At 39.4% G+C, this 18,246-nt stretch overlaps 1 protein-coding gene across 1 annotated transcript in view; it reads right to left on the reverse strand.

The window, feature by feature from the left end:
* The window catches only part of PCED1B (PC-esterase domain containing 1B), a 125,126-nt gene that overhangs the window by 100,965 nt on the left and 5,915 nt on the right, over positions 1-18,246 (reverse strand). Inside the window, 2 exon segments of the mRNA XM_064369804.1 lie at positions 14,548-14,624; positions 16,456-16,538. The gene's annotated coding sequence lies outside the window, so the exon portion shown is untranslated.

Raw genomic sequence — 18,246 nt, forward strand, 5'->3', positions numbered from 1 at the left:
ATACTAAATATCTTGACTAAAAGATTAAGCAGGTGCCAGATGTTTAATGATTTTCTATTACTGAGGTCATAAGGAAGATGTTTATTTTTCACACATAACAAAACACGGTTTGAGCAACTATGATATTAAGTCACACCCAGACAACGTGAAATGCAAAGTTCTGGATGAAGGGAGTATATGGATCCACTCAGTTTTCTGCCCATCTTCAGGGAGACATGTTGGATGCAATTACTAGTAAAGCAAATTGTCTGTGGTGCAAACCTATGTGTCAGTGGTAAAGCTGGGAATTACCAAAGAAAGTACCTTCTTGACCTGACAGAGACCACGGGTGGGACTGTCAAGAATCTGAATTTGGAACCTAAGTCCGTTGGGTCTTAGGTCTCCTTCCTTTCTCAGTGGCTTTCAAGTGACTTTCAAAATAAACCTTATTTTGGCAAAGGCAAAAAAAAAAAAAGAAAGAAAGAAAGGCCAGAGTGAATCACTAGATTGTATACAAATTCTCCAACAAAATGTGTAATTAGGTCAAGTGATTAATGCCTAATTTAAAATAATGATGATGAGCATTTAGAGTGTTTACTGTGTATTAAATGTGTCCATTTTATTATTTCAATTAATGTTTTTTTATAACTTCATGAGGACCAAACTATAATACCCATTTTAGAGAAAAAGAAAGGGAAGTTCAGAGGATCTTTTTTTTTTTTCTTTTTTTTTAAGATGGAGTCTTGCTCTGTTGCCAGGCTGGAGTGCAGTGACTCACTGTAACCTCCCTGGGTTTAAGCAATTCTCCTGCCTCTGCCTCCTGAGTAGCTGGGATTACAGGTGCCCACCACCACGCCAGCTAATTTTTGTATTTTTAGTAGACACAGGGTTTCATCATGTTGGCCAGGCTGGTCTGGAACTCCTGACCTCAAGTGATCTGCCCACCTCAGCCTCCCAAAGTGCTGGGATTACAGATGTGAGCCATCACACCTGACTCAGAGCATATTCTATCACTTATTTTGACAGAGCCAGGAAAGAAGTTTAAGTCCATGGTGCCCTCAATCACTTCTCTACTGCCCCACTCAGCAGGAACTTCCTAAGGCAGAGTAGCCAACTTAAGTCAACATCTAGAAAATTCTCTTTGGATATTTAATTAGATTACATTATTGTTCTACAAAAAAATGTATTAGAACATGTAAAACATGCATTCTTATTTCCATGCATTAGAGAAAAATGGCAAAGGAGATTTCTTTAAAAAAAGAAAGCCTCCAATATTTTAAGTTAATTAAAACACTCAGTTTGCTTTAGGCTTCACTTTCATTTTCATTTTTTTAAGATCTGAAGTGGTTTCGTTCTGAACGAGTCAGTGTTTTTAGAGCAGATTCTATCCTTCAGGGCAATGAATACCCACTAATGATTCATAACTTTGCAGCTTTGAAAAAAACCATACAAAACCAAGGGAGAAGCTCCTGCCTTCTGCTAAAGTCTCACTGATAAACCATCCCCACAATGTACCCCCTGGATAGTTTCTTTCCTAGTGTTTAAAGAGTAAGATTGTTTCACTTATTTTTAATGCTTTATGGAGAAATAATTCACATAACATACAGTTGATCCATTTAAAATGTGCAATTCAATGATTTTTAGTATTTTCATAGATACATGGAACCATCGCCATAATTTTAGAACATTTTTCATTACCTCTGAGAGCAACCACATACCCTTTGGCTATGTCCCTTTTCCATACCCCCATGTTTTCCACCCTTAGGCAGCTACTGATCTACCTTCTGTCTTTATAGATTTTCCTGTTATGTTATGCACATTTCACATAAGTTGAACCATATAATCTAGTGATCTTTTATGACTGGCTTCTTCCACTTAGCATAATGTTTTCAAGCTTCATCCATGTTCTAGCATGTATTGTACTTCATTCTTTTCTATTTTTTGAGATGGAATTTCACTCTGTCCCCGAGACTGAAGTGTAGTGACATGATCTCAGCTCACTGCAACCTCCGCCTCCAGGATTCAAGTGATTTTCCTGCCTCAGCTTCCTGAGTAGCTGAGATTACAGGCACTGGCCACCATACCCAGCTGATTTTTATATTTTTAGTAGAAATGGGGTTTCACCATGTTGGCCAGGCTGGTCTCGAGCTCCTGACCCCAGATGATCCACCCGCCTTGGCTTCCCAAAGTGCTGGAATTACAGGCATGAGCCACTGTGCCTGGCCTGTAGGTCATCCTTTTTTAAGGCCATAAAATATTCCACTGTATAGATATACCACATTTTCTTAATCCATTCATCAGTTGATGGACATTTGAGTTGTTTCCACCTATTTTCTATTATAAATAATACTGTCATCATTTGCATGCAAAATTTTGTGTGGGCAAATGCTTTCACTTCTCTTGGGTGTTACCTAGAAGAAGAATTGCTGGACCATATGGTTACTCCTTGTTTAACTGCTTGAGAAACAGACTATTTTCCAAAGTGGCTGCATCATTTTACATTTTCACTAGCAGCATAGGAGGATTCCAATTTCTCCACACCCTTGTCAACATTTGTTATCTGAATTTTTGTTTTTAGCTATCTTAGTGGGTGTGAAGTGGTATCTCATTGTAGCTTTGATTTGCATTTCTCTGATGACTAATAACATTGAGATCTTTTCATGTGCTATTGACCATTTGTGTATCTTCCTTGGAGAAATGTCTATTCATATCATTTTTCTACTTTTTAATTGAGGTATTAATCATTTTATTACTAATAATAATTATTATTATTTTGGAGACATAGTCTCACTCTATCCCCCAGGCTGGAGTGCAGTGGTGTGAACTTGGCTCATTGCAACTTTCTGCCTCCCGTGTTCAAGCAATTCTCATGCCTCAGCCTCCCAAGTATCTGGGATTATAGGTGCCTGACACCATGCCTGGCTAATTTTTGTAGTTTTAGTAGAGATGAGGTTTCGCCATGTTGACCAGACTGGTCTCAAACTCCTGACCTCAGGTGGTCCACCTGCCTCGGTCTCCCAACGTGCAGGGATTACAGGTGTGAGTCACTGCACCCAGCCTAATCTTTTTATTATTGAGTTATAGGAGTTCACATATGTTCTGGATATAAGTCTCTTGCCAGATAGCAAATATTTTCTCCCATTTTATGGGTTGTCTTTTCACCTTCCTAATAGTGACTTTTGAAGCACAAAAGTTTTTAGTAGTTTTCTTTATTTTTTAAGAGATGGGGTTTCACTGTGTTGTCCAGGCTGGTCTTGAACTTCTGGGCTCAAGCAATCCTCCCATCTCAGCCTCCCTAAGTGTTGGGATTATAGGTGTGAGACACCATACCCAGCCAAAAAGCTTCTAGTTTTGCTGAGGTCCAATTTTTCTATTTTCTGTTTTGTTGCTTGTGGTTATATCATCATACCTAACAAACTATTACCAAATCTAATGTCACAAGTATTTATTACTCCATTTTCTTCTATGAATTTTATAGTTACAGCTCTTAAGTTTAGTCCTTTGATCTATTTAGGATTAATTTTTATAATTTGGTGTGAGGTAAATATATTTTTTTACTTTATTCTTTGGCATGTGGTTATCTAGTTGTCCCAGTGTTATTTGTTGAAAAGACTGTTCTTTCCTCATTAAATGTTTTTGCACCACTGTTGAAAATCAGTTGCCTATAGACATGTGGATTTATTTCTAGACTCTCAATTCTATTCCACTGATCTATATGACTATACTTATGCCAGCACCAATACTGTTGTTTTGTAAAAATAAGGTTTTACAAACACTCATGGTGAACACAGTCCACGATCTCACAACTTTGAAATTTTCAATAAATGAATAATTAACATTTAGATTGGCAAATGATTTGGCTCAAATGATCTAACTACCTATTAAAACCTTATACTATAATAGTAATAAATTATTATAAAGTTGGGACAAAATGTATATGACAAAGACTCATTTTCTTATCTGATGGTGCTTTTCGAAAATTAAAATCTCAAAATAAAATATTCAATTTTGTGACAGGAAAAAAACTCTATGCCAATCTATTTTTTTTTTAGCAGATCAAAAAACAGACCTTCACTCTTTCCATAATAAAAATGTCACCTTTGCCATACTGTGACCTAAAAAGCATTTGCTCTATTAAATTTATTTTCAGACTAGAAATATATAATTCAGGTGCTTTGACAGACTATGTACCTCCAAAAGGAACAAATAATAATTGGTGAGGACAGAGCTTATCAACATCCTTTTTGTAGTCAAGGCTCATCACACTGAGGGTGTGTCTGCAAATATTCATTTGAATTTTGTATTTGTCTTCTAGTTACTTGACACCATGTAGATATGTTAATAGTAAAGGTCATTTTAAAATAGAAACATGTTGGGAAGATAACTGTCATATTTTGAAACAAAACATTAATGTAATGTGCTAAAAGAAATCATGAAACAATTGAATCAAGAATATTTTCTTGCTCTACATACCTTATTTATTTCAATTTTTCATTATTCTAATTAGCATAGATTTCTAGTGAGCTAATTTAAAGGAACATAGTTTCATTGATAGGAGGTAAAAGTTAAAGTGCCCTTAGATGCCAAAAATCAATCCATACAATTTCTTTGGATCAGAGCCTAGCATAGCAGTTCACTTTGTTGTATACAATTATTTTTCATTGTGTATATTAATTTACACATAAAAGAATTATAGGAAGATGTAAGACATGGTAATTTTGCAGGGTGCCTCCAGTCTGCTGTAGATCATCATCATATCATCACCTCACTTAGTGAATAAATGGTTGCACATTAGGTGAACACAGAACTTAATCTCTAAGATAAGGAGACTCAATACATATCACCTTTTTTAAACAGCCAAGTAACAGACTATTTTCTAATCTGAAACATTTCTAGAATAAGTAGAAGAAGAAGAAAAAGATGAGGGAGAGAGGAAGAGGGAGGAGGGCAAGGAGAATGAGGGGAGGGGAGGAGGTACTGAAGTGTTCACACTGCCTTCCCTTATTGAAGCAGTTTCCAGTTGTACCTCGAGTGTGGTTACAGCTTTAAGACAAAACCGTCTGTATTTATCCACCAGAAAAGTACAAAATGAAGGGTCCAGGTAGTACACAGACATTGGAGTAGGGGTAGGGGAGCGAGGAGGAAAGAAACCACACTAGCAGAAGTCAGAACCGAGTGCAGATACCATGCAAAGGTGGTTTAATATTGTTTGGGCAGAGAATAAAGGAGCAGCAGACACTTTCAACTGTTTACCACCGTGATCCCCCCACCATTAGTATAAAGATTGAAAATTAGGCCTAACCAAAGAAGGCTGTCACTCTTGGTTTTGGCAAGATCCTAAAATCACCATACATTTATCCATTTATATAAATATTTATTGATAACCTATGCTCCAGGCTTTAATATATAACCTTTCATACACTTAGATAAACAGATAATATCCTGTTTTACTCAGACTGTAATGAATTAGAATAGAATTTACTTAATTTGCTATATTTGTTCTTTATTATTCTTGAAAAAGATATCAACTTTGGAGTAATTCAAACACAAGTTATAGTTTTAATTTGCAAATAGTCTAACTTCCCAAATCTACTTCCCACCTGTATTTCCAGACTATGTTATTAAACCTTGTTTAATGTACAGCAGGAAAAATGAAAGCGGGATTTCCTAAAAACATGCTGTGTCATGAAGCAAGAAGATCACAATGGAAAGCCAGATGCTGCCATTAGCTAACTCATCAAGGCTTACTCTGAGGCCTGTACCTTGTTGGCAGTCTCTGATGTTGGGGACCTTCATTCCCACTCTAGCTGGAGGGTTTGGTGCCGGCAACCTTAAGGCTTCTGGGGTAGGAACAGCTGCTTTATCTTAAGAATATTCTACAGATCAAGCAGTAGTAAAAGTATTGGGGAGGCAACCTCCTCTAAACCAGGGTAATGTAATTTTGAGCTAGAATTGAGGCATGTGCATATGTGCTAAGAGCCAGACACTGGGCTGTTCCCAGGGGTAACGTTCTCTGTCTTTGGTGCAGGGTGCTAAGGTGACAGACCAGAGTGTGGAGAGAGCTGCATTTCCAGCTTTGACAGGCCAGGTTTTAACGAATTGAAAAGCCTCTTTCCAGATTTCAAATACTTTTGCTTTTAAGTCATTAGTTGGACTTGAGGCAAATGGCCTGAGTTTGAATCTAAACTCTATCACTTACTTTTTATGTGGACTCAGTTTCCTCATGTGTCAAATGGGAGAGATTAGCATCCAACACACAGATTTGTTGTGAAGATAAAAGTGTAAAAGGCAAGCCTCTAAGTGGCACATAGTGGGTACTCATGAAGGTGTGCTCAATCTGAATTCCGATAGCTGCTCTCTCTATACAAGTGTGCTCCTTTGTCATGGCTTTGTGTCTTTCCCTAATCCCAGTAAATTTTTAGTAAATTACCTAAGTCCTAGACTTAGTTTTTTCCTCTTTCCCAATTGAATATACAAAAGGCTTCCCCAGTGTGTGCCTCTGAATAAATTATGCAATTCATTCTTTTTTTTTTTTTTCTGAGACGGAGCCTTGCTCTGTTGCTCAGGCTGGAGCGCAGCAGCGCAATCTTGGCTCACTGCAACCTCCACCTCCCAGGTTCAATTGATTCTCCTGCTCAGCCTCCTGTGTAGCTGGGATTACAGGTGCCTGCCACCATGCCTGGCTAATTTTTGTATTTTTAGTAGAGATGGGGTTTCGTTATGTTGGCCAGGCTGGTTTCGAACCCCTGACCTCAGGTGATCAGCCAGCCTCAGCCTCCCAAAATGCTGAGATTACAGGTATGAGCCACTGTGCCCTGCTATACAATTCTTAAAATCACATTCTTTAAAAAAATGAATTGCATTTTGGCTACTCTTTGGACATATATGTTTCTCTGCACACAGGTCCCACGGATTTCTGGTGCAAACTAAAAGGCAGTTCAAATCTGGGTAAAATCTGTTTGTTTGAAGTCTCCCAATCTTTCTCCTCTTTTTGAGATGTAGGGGTAGAACAGTGGAATAGGATCTGAAGCAGGAGTGTCATCAGCATGGAACAATGCAGTAAAAAGCATGAAAGCTGAGCAAACAGTCAGATATGGACAAGCTTCTTTCTCTTTGTTGCCAAATTTGGAGCAAAAAATGCCTCATCATGTCATGGTTGTGAAGATTGAACTAAATCATGTTTGAAAGCTGCCTAACACAGTGCCTGATACATAGTATGTGTTCAAGAAAAATGAGGTATTTTCATTTCCCTTCTGTGATTCCCAAATCTGGGGATTTTCCCATCTTCTAAATTTCCATAGCCTTCTCTGGTTATATCCTGACTTGTACAGTATTATGTAATTGAGTGTAAATCCTCTCCCCTACTCCTTTAGAACAGGGACTCTGTCTGAGCATCTTAGTACATCCCAGAGACCAAACCTAGTGACCAGCTTTCCTTTATAGAATGAATGAGACATCCCCAAGTCATTGGGAGGGGATTGTGTATGTTTTTAAAGAACACTAGTTCTGTTACACAGTTTTTGATAATGGATGGTAAAGGCAAACCTAACAAGAGTGGAGGAATATCAATTAAGAGAAAGGGAAAGGAAATTCCAACTGCTTTTGCACACAGCAGGGCAGTCGTATGTGCAAGGGCTGACATGCTCAAGAAGCTGTTACTGTTCTCTGCAGGCTGAGGCTCTTTACTGTAAAAATGAAACTTCTGTCTCTTAGCTGAGAATAAGAAGCACTTGAATAATCCCAGTACTCCCTGGAGTCCGGGGAAGAATTGGGGAGTCTTCCAAAGGCCATAAGAGAAAGGCAGGTATCATGTCTATTACAAACATTGGCAAATAATGTGACTTTACAGAGTTTTTAAGAGATCACAACATTGGAAGGCATCCTGGTAAAATAATGTCCCTTGGAAGTAGCTTTTCTATGACTAACACTCAAATTTCTAATTACTGAGGTCCAACATATAAATTGTGATTAAAATCACAAATAAAGCTTCAGCTAAAATCACATTTTGTTAAACAGAAACTGCCAGGGAAATAGTGAGTGGAAGTGGTTGCTTCATTTCCTGCACTAACACCATGGAAAATGGAGAGATATATTTTTCTTCAAGATAGAAACTTAATGAAGTATAGAGAAATTTGCTGAGAGACTCTTGTTGAAATGGGTCTTACTTAAAATTCTAAAGCGCAGCTTTTAGTTTTTAAACTATCAAGACTCTGTATTTGGAAGGCATTAGGAAATAAAGCGACTTTTCAGTGGACTGAGAGGAATCCCCTGAAGCAAGTTTGGCAGAATTTCCCTTGGATAATAGACAGGGAGTGTATCAAGTAATTCCAGGTTTTATGCTGTGCTTGGTGCTGTACTGGCCATAGAACAAGTGTTAAACAAAAGAATAGCAACATATGACATGGAAAGCCTGATTGATTCTCCCATTCTTACTGCTAAACCCACATACCAGATGGTAATACACATAATCAAGCACAGAGCTGGTGTGGGCTGGGGGTTGGCAGCTCTGAGTCAGGCAGGCTGCCTTGTCTCTGGCTTTCTTGTAGAAGGGCTGCACGACCCCCACCAACAGCTTATTAGGGTCAGTGCTGGTGCCTTTGAGCACTCAGAGAACCCATAAATGGATAACCCATGAATGATATTGAATTCCTTCAAAGATGTATAAAATGACATCAACTCCCTTTACCATGAGAAGAAGCAACTTTCTAATAAGATCTGTAAGTAAACCGAGGCACCTCAGCTAGAACAAGCACAGCTGGTTGCTTATGAGACACTTGGAAGTATTTATTGGCTCTTTAAAAAAAATTTACCTCGAAGACATTATGCTAAGTGAAACAAGCCAACCACAAAAGAACAAACACAGGATGATTCCACTTATATGGAGAATCTAGAGGAGCCAAATTCACAGACAGAAAGTAGAAAGGTGATTACCAGGGGTTCAGGGTAGGGGGAAATGGGAAGCTATTTTTTAATGTGTTTGGAGTTTCGGTTTTGCAAGATGTAAAGAGTCCTGTGGGTAGATGGTGGTGACGGTGGCACAACAAAGTGAATGTACTTAAGGCCCCTAACTGTACATGTAAGAATGGTTAAAATGGTAAATTTTGTACGTGTATTCTACCACAATTTCAAAATATATAAATAATATAAACATAAAACTCTAATAAGTATTTATTTCTTCTGATGATCAGTGAAAACCATGGTGATCTTTCTCTTGTCATAAAATAATACCAGATGCATTTTGAAGCATTTAAAGGCGGACTTCCACAACACTTTCATGTAGGTATTGGTTCCCCTAGAAAGTGAGCTCATCTAGGGCAGAGTGATGTCATCCTGATCTTCATGTCCTTGTGGCTTTGCACAGGTCTTTGATACATGAGAGTCATAGCATCCCTGGGCTTCTATTATTAAGGCAACACAAATATTAGATAGACTCTTCAGTTGTACAAAAAATCAATTTAAAAAAAAATCAGACCACTTACAAAGCAATTGAATTCAGTGGGAGGAGAAATGTATTTCTATTTGAGATTTGAATTATATACATCAAACTTCAGAGAACATCAGAGCATTCTTTCATGCTCCATTATGGTTTTTGAACTGAAGAACTCAAACCTCTGGTGCTATGACCTCATGTTTCCCTGCATCTGTGACCTGGGACATCAAACTTCACATTGGACCAAGCTTTGGGTGTGTTTATCATTCATTGACTCAGCAGAGAAGAACCTGATCAACAACCACCTGAAAGAAGACACTAGTTACATCTAAAAATGAAGTTCATGTTTGCATGATCAAAGCAGCTTCTCAGGGAACTCATACCTTTCATTGATTATATTTCTTAACAGTGACGCAGACGGCTCCCAAAACATTTCACACTGGAAATTCAAAATGAGGCTGTTTCTTTTACATTTATGGATTTACCATGCAATTAAAGCTTTATGGAGTATCTTTGTGTATTAAAGGTTTTGCCTCCCCAGTAATGTCTCCTATGTCACTTTTGCAGTAAAAATATCATATTTTGTTAGTGAATTTGGGCTAGATCCTATGTTGAACACATTGTCTTTGTCAAGCACAAACTGTTACCAAACACTTCCTGGGTGAAATATGTTTGCAATTCATAATTAATTGATTGGCTGAATAGCTACGGATTGCGTAAAAAACTATTTATTGAAGTGGGTCTTATTATAACCCTATTGCACTTTCCTCTTTGTTGACAAAAGCTCAGATTACCACCTCCAAACACAGCATTTTTGTTTTTAACCTCAAAGTGGGGACAGAAGAAGTGGTTGCTGGCTGTCCTTTGATTAGTGATTTACAGGACTAATTGTCCATTCATTTCACCCCCCTCAGTTCATCTAGTTTTCAGCTCAACAAAAGCATATATTAATGTTTCATTTAGAGACACGATCAGCATAGGAGGAGAGGAAAAAGCATAAGATTCATGAATGATTCTGGCCACTAACAAACATCTTTCAAGCCAACCACTCAGGCCAATACTAAACTCCATTGCAGTGTGTGGGAACATGAAGTAGAATCCCCATTTTACCAACTTAAAAATTACTAAAGAGTTTGATATACTGCCCAAATTTCAACGTTTTAGAATCATAGAGGTGTTTATTACAAGGGATATCAGAGATCATCATGTTCAGCGATTTCCATTCTTGGTTCCACATGAAAATCACCTGAGGCACTTTTTAAAAAGTGCTGATGCATAGATCCTACTCCAAGAGATTCTTATTTAACTGACCTTAGGATGCATTTCTTAAAAGGTTTTTTTTTTTTAATTTTTAAAATATCCTTTTAAAAAGTTTTTCAGGTAATTTTATTGCATCTCCTTTGCTCATTGCACAAGACTGGCACATAATTAGTTTTCAATGAATATGTATTAAATGCAAGACTGAATAGAGATAAATATGAGAAAACACATTATTTCCACATGTGGAATTTTATAGAGATGGAATAAAATAAAGAGCTAGAAACAACTATTACAGTTTTTGAAGTTTGAAAATTTCTGAAATTCCAGAAACTTCCCATTTTCTTCCTAAAATCTCAAATCTCCTCATCGTCACTATAAGTCTCTTTTTCCCAGGATCCTCAAGTAAAACCACCAGGCACAATGTAAGATCGAGACAAGGAGGGATGGCTTTGCCTGTGAAGACTTTTGCAAGGAGACTGGCAGCAGTATGCAACCAGGGACTTTTACATCCTTAATCTAGTACTTGAATCTTCTTGAAAATTTCTTCTACAGTATTCTGCCTCCAATTGTGCTCTTTGGAAAGTACAAAAACGTAACTAGAGTACTATCAAGTAGGTGATTTTCATTCAATCTAGACTAATTCCAAATTGAGATTAAAGGCAAACAGGAAAATTTATTTTAGTTTTCATTTCAAGACCTGAATCATGATTAATCCAAAAGATGAAAGAATTCTATCTATGGTGAGGACTCTGGTAAAGGAAGACAAACAAAAGCTGGCGTGTGTCCTGAAGCATCATATATTTCTAAAATTATTATTATTATTATTACTATTTGTAGAGACAGGGTCTCACTATATCACCCAGGTTGCTCTCAAGTGATACTTTTGCCTTGGCCTCCCAAAGTGCTAGGAGTACAGGTGTGAGCCACTGTGCCCAGCCATTAAAATTAAACTGATTAATCAGAGGCATGAAGTTTAAAGAAGAGAAGAAAACAAAATGAAATAATAGGAGCGGTTGTAATGAATGTTGGGCTTGGAATGATTCTAAAGATGATGCCATTTGATTGTAAAACTGAAGTAATGAAAGTCTAATAGAAAATGCAAAGGGCCAATAAATAGGTGAAAAGATTCTAAGTCTCACTAGTGGTCAGAAAAATAAAAATTAAATTGCAATGTAATAGAAAAGATTAAGAAAAAGTAAAAAGATAATCAAACAAGCCTGGTGAAGATGTGGGGAAAAAACACAATCTGATGTACATTTGGGAATTTTATTTCTTCCAGACAGAATCTGAACAACCAGAATGTGTAGGGTGCAAAAGATTCTGGGAGAGGAAGTTGTTAGGGAACATCTGTCATCAACGGTCATTGCCATTTAGATAGCACATTTAGATACTGAGCCAGTATATTTAGTTCCTTATGTAGTATGCATTGGCAGTTTCTAAATCAGCACCTGAGAAGCTCAGCAGCACTCGGGCTACTTTCCCTGTGTTTTGCCTCCTGCTCACATCCAGAGCCCACTCCAGCAGCAGATCTCAGGGTTATCCAACTGGAAAAAGCAATGCTTACTCACCCAGCTCTATCTGGAAATCCTTATCATCTTGCAAGTCAACAAATTCTACCATCCTGGATAGAAGCCTTCCCACCTATCATTTACTGAGGGCTCACTGGTACTAGGCATAGCATTTCACTTGCTCAGATTGTCATTTTGTCCTCCAATAATCGTACAAAATAATTACTATTTATATCCTTATTTTGCAGATGAGAAAACTGAAGTCCAGAAAGTTTAAATGTCTTTCCTAAGGACACCCAGCATGTAATTAGCAATAGAGATCCTGATTTTTCTGGTTTAGGAGTCTTACCTGGAAGTTAAAGAGAAGTTTTGGGCCAGGCGCGGTGGTTCATGCCTGTAATCCCAGCAGTTTGGGAGGCCGATGGGGGTGAATCACCTGAGGTTGGGAGTTCGAGACCAGCCTGACCAACATGGAGAAACCCCATTTCTAATTTTGTAAAAATACAAAATTAGCCGGGCGTGGTGATGGGTGCCTGTAATTCCAGCTACTCGGGAGGCTGAGGCAGGAGAATTGCTTGAACCTGGGAGGCGGAGGTTCTGGTGAGCTGAGATCACACCATTGCACTCCAGCGTGGGCAACAAGAGCAAAACTCCATCTCAAAAAAAAAAAGAGAGAGAGGTTTGGAGAGTGAAGATGTATTTACTTGTCTACCAATTTCCTCCTTAGGGGGACGTTGTATCTGAACAGATCCTTGTGGAACAGGCTAGTGGGTGGGAGGTAAGCCCAGTCCTAGTGACACCTGCACCTGAGCCTGAGTCCCCAGCTGGCATCCTCTCATCTCTGAGGCACTGCATCCTTCCCTGCCAGAGTCACTGCCAGCCCCATCTGCATGTTGGTCCCTGTGCTGCCTCCACTGCCACTGCTGCCACCTGCTGGAGTCTGGCCTCTCTGCCCGAGTTGGTGTCAGGGGCCATGCCAAGGCCCTTCTAGTGTTCTAACTTTGATGCATTATACCTTCTGCTTCTTCTGGGAAAATGGTCACAATCTCAACATGTTCATCTCACTTTACTCTCTTAAATTTGGGCCCTTAGGGCTACCATCTATCAGCTCCCTCCCTGTGTCCCATGGAGTAGAAGAGAGAAGTCTTCCTCCTCCTGTGGCAGAGTTTATGCTGTCCCTTCTCTCATAGACATGCTGGGAGAGGCAATACAATGGTTCATGGATACAGGAGGGACTTTGACCCCACCAAGATTCCCAGCCTCTTGATATGGATATGGCACAGTGCACCTAGGCTTATGGTGCTTGGCCCAGGCATTCACCAATCAAACTTTAGGAGAATCTTTCATGAATATGAATCAACAATGAATATCAAGGTTGACACTCACCCACTCTAACTTTAGACAAAGAATCAGGGCACTTGGTATCATGAAGAATTGTTTCAAGGAGATTAACCAAGTAAAAAGTTGAGGACTTCCAAGGCCTGAGCCCCGGCCAGGTAACTGAGATGGAGGAGGGGACCATCCACAGGAACTCTCTGCTGTTATTGGGGCATCCCTGTCCAGAGTGGGTTCACTAGGAGGCAGAAAGAAACAGGTCTCAGGGAGAAGGTGCCACAAAGGGAAGGCTGAGGGCCCTGGAGGCAGAGGAAGCAAGGCCCTAATGTGTATTTGCCTGAGGTGGAGGAAAGCGATTTCACTTGGATGAAAGGCAGAGACTGAGAAAGGAAAAAAAAGGTTGGAGGAAAAAGAAAAGGAACAGGCTGTGATGGGAGAGATTTATTTTTGCTTTTAAACATTTTACAGAAAAGACAAAGAGGTGGGAAGAAGGGGTAACAGAGAACTAAGGCTGATGGGTTCCCTGTGGGGAGGTGTCCCCCTGCGAGGAGAGGGTGCCTCCACTCTGGGGCCTGGGATGTCAGTCATCATGGGCAAGGCAGGTTGAGAGGCGCATTTGCTGATGCTTTTCCATGACTTCACCTTATCCTGAACACCAGGTGAGAAGGCGGGTCCAAGGGAGCTGGGGAATGCCTAGAAGTCTGTACTTTCCCATAGGCACTCACTTTTCTTCCCACTAGGCAACTTACACCCCTAGGCTAAGGAGTCTTAACACAAAGATTACCTCAAGGTTAATTATTTAATTCTACAAGCAAGAAGAATAATGCAGTAAAGGAAAATGCGAATAATTTATCTGAGAAAACAGCTCTTGACTTTAAAAAGAGAAAATGGAAAACACCAACTCTTTTACTTCAGCTATAAAAATAGTCCTTTTTTGATAACAATGTGTATTTTGAAAAATAAATAAATACAATGGTCTTTGTGGACTCTTGGGGCCAAGGAGAAAGAGCACTGGGCGGGGAGCAAAGCATTTACCTTCTGGCAATGGACTCCTCATACACCTGCTGGGTGGCTGTGGGTGCGTTGTTTACTCTCTGGTCTTGTCAATTCCTCTGTAAAATGATGACAGGATATTTAAGTTCTCCAGATTTAACTTTCTAATTGTGTTATAAGTTTTTAAATTAAAAACTGTACACTGCTAACTGCATCATTATTAGAATATCTAGAAAGTATTTCCCAATATTGACAAGAAAATGAAGTTGCTGTAAGATTGTGATTGTCATAATACACGTCAATTCACCTGCGTTCTTTTGAAAGCCATTGTCACTTTCCATCACTCCTTTACTCATGCACTGTATTCACTCTTTCTCCTGGTGACTTTTTCCTTCCACAAGCAGCATTAAAGCTGCTTCTTACTAGAATCTTCTTTAAAGGGGCAAAATATATTCCCCACAAAAATCCAACTAGGATCGACTATTTTGGGTAAAGCAATGACATAACAAATTTTAAGACTCAGTTTTGAGCAGCAGTTTCCACCCCCTCTGTGTATAATCAAATCGCCACCCTCATCCATTTTATTTTCCTTTTCATAGGTCCCCATAACCTCAGGCCCTAGTCTGCTAAGTAATTTTCCTCTCATCAAGCCCATTTCTACCAATGCCGCATGCACAGCACTACACACTTTTTCTTTTCTAAAACACTGCTTCCACCCTTCACCATCTGTATTGATGCAGGATAAAGTCCAACACCTTGATCTAACCCTCAGACCTTTCTTTCTGCACTGGTCTGTGTCTCTGAGCAGCTCTAGCCACTTGTACTCCCTTATATAGCTTGTTTTATAGCCTCTCAGGATATTCCCTGTTCTAGGCACATTCCTCCTCACTTACTTCAAACATCTCCCACCTCCACGCAATCACTCTGTCAATCAAACCCTAGTCATCTTTCCAAACTCAGCCAAGACTCCCACCCCACTCTGTTTAGCAGCTTTCCCTGAACTCTGCATCTTGAAGGGCACTATCTCTGCTTTGTAAGGTCCACAGCCTGAAGCAGCAAAAGAAATGACCAAATTATACTTAAAGATATTTCCCAATGGGCTTGGATTTCCTTAGCAGGGTGAGTCCATTTTTAGTCGGCATGAACTTAAGCTCTCCCTAAAACATGGCCAAATGAGACAGGAGTCAAGAATGCAAAAGGAGGTCCCTGCCCAGTCTCCCACACTACAGGGCCGGTGAAGCCCTAGGTGAGCCGGCTTCCTGGGATTTGGAGAACGTGAGGAAGGCGCAGAGGCTGTTGGGCCTGGGATTAGAGGCAGGGATTTAGATTGCACCAGTGGATGCTGCTGTGGGTGGCTTCACCTTCACTCATCAAGTGTGGTCATCTGGGTCCTGACTATTATGGCTTTCTACCTTCTACCACCTCCACCCTCAAAAAAAATCTTTTTAGAGTAATCAGAAATCAGGTTTGGTGAAAGTTGAATTCCCTAAGACCCTAGAGGTGTGGCTACTTGGGTTTTTTTCCCTCCAGAGTAAAGCATAATTTACTCTTAATCCTTGCCCCAGTAGACCAAAGGAAACTTTTCGACACTCTGCAAGTGGTTCTTTGGCTGAGGCCTGATACCCACAGCATTCAGATAACTTGCCTTGGTGATAATGAAAACGATATAATATAATTAACACATTACAGAGCTCTTACCATGTGGTAGACACTGTAAGTATTGTCACTCATTCATGCATTTAATGCTCATACAATGGTTACCATTACGATTCCTGTTATATAATTGAGAAAACTTTTAGTGTCAAAAGATTAGCTGCTTTGCTCCAAGTCACACAGCTACTAACTGTCAGAGTATAGCCCAATAACTAAGGTTTTCATTTTGTTTTCTTTCAATTTAGAAGAGACTTCGCCAAACCTTTTCTACCATGAGGCCAGGGGACAGAAACTCACATATTTGTAGTAGGCAGAGTCTTCAACACTCTTCCGACTTTTCCTCTTATGGCATCCTCTGGGATCTTAGGGCCTCTCATTACCTGAAATATGAAAATAGGCTGTTTAATTATTCATTTTCTGTCACCTTTAATGAGGGGATTAACTGTCTAGCAAAACAAAAGGAAATAGTCTGACCTTCAGGCTGTATGAAAGTGATAATTACTAAAACTTCAAGTCAGTTTAAAGGGATAAATGAAAGGATTTTACTGATCTGGATGCAAATGAGTCATCAGGGTCACTAATTGAAGTCACATAATGGAGCAATGACAATGAGAAAATAAACATGTGCTAAAAATAATGTCACCTTAATTATGTGCACGGGTGCTCTACAGAGTTTCCAAAGCTCCTTTAACTTACCTGATGTCTTAGGGTTTTGAGTTTGGGTGCAGAAAGGGTAGCAGGGCTGTGGCTTGCTGGGAAGACATAGGAGGAGAGTCTGTGGGCATGGACAGGAGTTAATTCTGTCTCAGGTATGGAAGAAAATCAGGAAAGTAGAGGCTAACTTAGAGATCTATTAATCACAACTTCAAGAACAACTGGTTCATTTTTCATTGCTTGGCTGATTGGTTTGACCAAAAGTTACTGTGGGAATGATTCATGGAACCATTCTGCTGCACAGCATGTAAACACAGCCTTCTAATCTAGACCTTCGCTATTAAAATGGTCATAAATAGCTGCGAATTACTACTGCTGTGCAACTCGTGACTTCATCATGGCTTCTGGCAGAGCAGATGGGAGCTACATTCCAGGCCTTGCTGTAGTGCCCATCTTTCCCATAGCATTTAATGAACACAGGGTGTTAGGTGCTGCACAGATGACAAAATGGCATCCTCCTTGCCCTGTTCTCTTCCAAGGTAAGACATTTTTAAATGGCCATAAAGCCTTGAAAGTCTCCATGCACCGATAGTGCGTGACATAAATATATATCTGCTCAAAATATGGCAAATGCATCACTATTAATAACTCAAAGAGTCATGGGGATTCAAACAGTCCGATTCCTCTGCCAAAAATCCAGAATGTTTGCTCAGTGCTTTGATTTTTTTTTTAACTCTGTTCTTGGTTTGCTTCAGTACATTTCCTATTTAGACACTCCACCGAGTGTGTGTCAAACTTTATCTGTGACCTTACTAGGACATAAGAGAGCATACAAGACAGGAATGAAAGGCCTTTAACATTATTGGGATTTTAAAAATTGTGCTTGTTTCACAAATATTTTCCATTTCTCTCTACCGTAGCAACCATTACCTTCACTATATATGCAAAAATGGCTAAAGGAAAAGTGAGGAAACTCTTCTAAGTTACTTATACTGGTAATTATATTGTATTATTAGCTATTTCTTGAACAATAACTGTTTCTAGTCACGGTGCTCCTACTCGTCATTGCTAAGCCTCTATGTTAAGTTAATAATCAATCCTACAAAGCAGGTGTTATTACCATTTCACACAAGAAGGCTCAGCAGTTAAGTAACTGGCCCAAGCCGACAAACAAGGGACTCTCAGGACTGCAACTCAAACCCAAGGAAAGCAGTTTAGCTTGCATCATATGAAACTGCCAGTAGTCAATCATTCCTGACCAAAAATGGGAATTTTATGGTTCAACCTAATACCAAAATGTGTTGCCCCTGAAAGGAAATCTAGATGCTCCTCCTGATGTCAGAAAGATGCTTTGCAGATTGCCAGCATGTTGGATGGAAAACTGTATAATACAATACTGGGGTTAAAGGGATAGGGGAATGGGAATGTAGTTGA

The sequence above is a fragment of the Aotus nancymaae genome, unplaced genomic scaffold (genome assembly GCF_030222135.1).
Source record: "Aotus nancymaae isolate 86718 unplaced genomic scaffold, 86718_ANA_hifiasm-v0.15.2.pri h1tg000092l, whole genome shotgun sequence".
NCBI classification, from domain to species: domain Eukaryota; kingdom Metazoa; phylum Chordata; class Mammalia; order Primates; family Aotidae; genus Aotus; species Aotus nancymaae.